Below are 1,072 nucleotides of genomic sequence, written 5' to 3'. Positions count from 1 at the left end.
TTTTTTTGCAGTGATGCTATTTGGGAATATAATGCAGTGAATGCATCGACTTCGTGTAGACCCATATTCCTTTTTGGCATTGCTCAATCACTTGGTCTTTAATATTTATTACTTGTCATCACCTCAAGTAATTCATAAGCATCTTTTGGTATCTTGTTGTTTAATGCTCCTCCTCCTACTGCATCGATCATGGTTTGCGTATTGGGAAATAAACCATTGTAGAAAGTCTGAACTTGCATCTAAATTGGGTAACCCATGATTTGGACATTTTCTAAGCAACTCTTTATACCTCTCCCATGCTTCATACAATGATTTGTTGTTGTTTTAGCAAAAAAAAGGTGATGTTGTTCCTCATCTTTGTAGAGTTTGCTAGTGGAAAATCCTTTGCAAGGAATTTCTAATCCAATCCATCCCATTTGGTGATTGTCCCTGTCGGTAGTGACATAAGCCAGCCTTTTGCCTTATCTCTTAATGAGAATGGAAAAAGTCTCAATCAATTGAACTACGTCATCAGTCACTCCATTGTGCTTAAACATATCACAAATCTCCAAAAAGTTTGCTACATGTAAAATCAAATCCTCAAATGAATTTCCCCCAAACTAAATCAATTGCTAGATCATCTGAATAATTGTTGGCTTAATTTCAAAGTTATTTGTTGTAACCGATGGTCTAGTATGTAAGGGAAAGTAACACAAGCTAAAAAGAGAGAGAATTGAGTAGAAGAAGAAAGTGATAAACTGAATCTTGTTTCATTAATTGAAAAACAGAGTAACTACATTGCTTATAAAGCTCAATGTTAAGCTGCATCATTAACTAATTTAATCATAATTAGTTAGTAACAAAACGGCAGCGTATTGGTTTAAGCACAGCACTAACTCTAACTCTAACTCTATCTCTAACTCTAAAGTAGCTACACTTTGATTGCTTTGACTTTTGTGGACAACATTCCCCCTCAAACCAGGCTGCATATGATTTGATCAGCTTTCTTCTTCAGTTGAATTAGCATCGATCTTTTTCTTGAAATTCTGAAAAATTTGAGAGAGCTAGGAACCAACTACAGCCAAATACTGCT

The 1,072-nt window shown here is 35.2% G+C and overlaps 1 non-coding gene across 1 annotated transcript; it reads left to right on the top strand.

Annotated features, from left to right (window-relative positions):
- Positions 1-250: 250 nt before the first annotated feature.
- LOC116133981 lies at positions 251-358 on the top strand. The gene has a single exon (XR_004128633.1). It is a non-coding gene; the product is annotated as a small nucleolar RNA R71 (small nucleolar RNA).
- The last annotated feature ends 714 nt before the right edge of the window (positions 359-1,072 follow it).

Source organism: Pistacia vera, unplaced genomic scaffold, assembly GCF_008641045.1.
Source record: "Pistacia vera cultivar Batoury unplaced genomic scaffold, PisVer_v2 Contig278, whole genome shotgun sequence".
NCBI classification, from domain to species: domain Eukaryota; kingdom Viridiplantae; phylum Streptophyta; class Magnoliopsida; order Sapindales; family Anacardiaceae; genus Pistacia; species Pistacia vera.
This window is presented reverse-complemented; position numbering and strand designations above follow the sequence as displayed.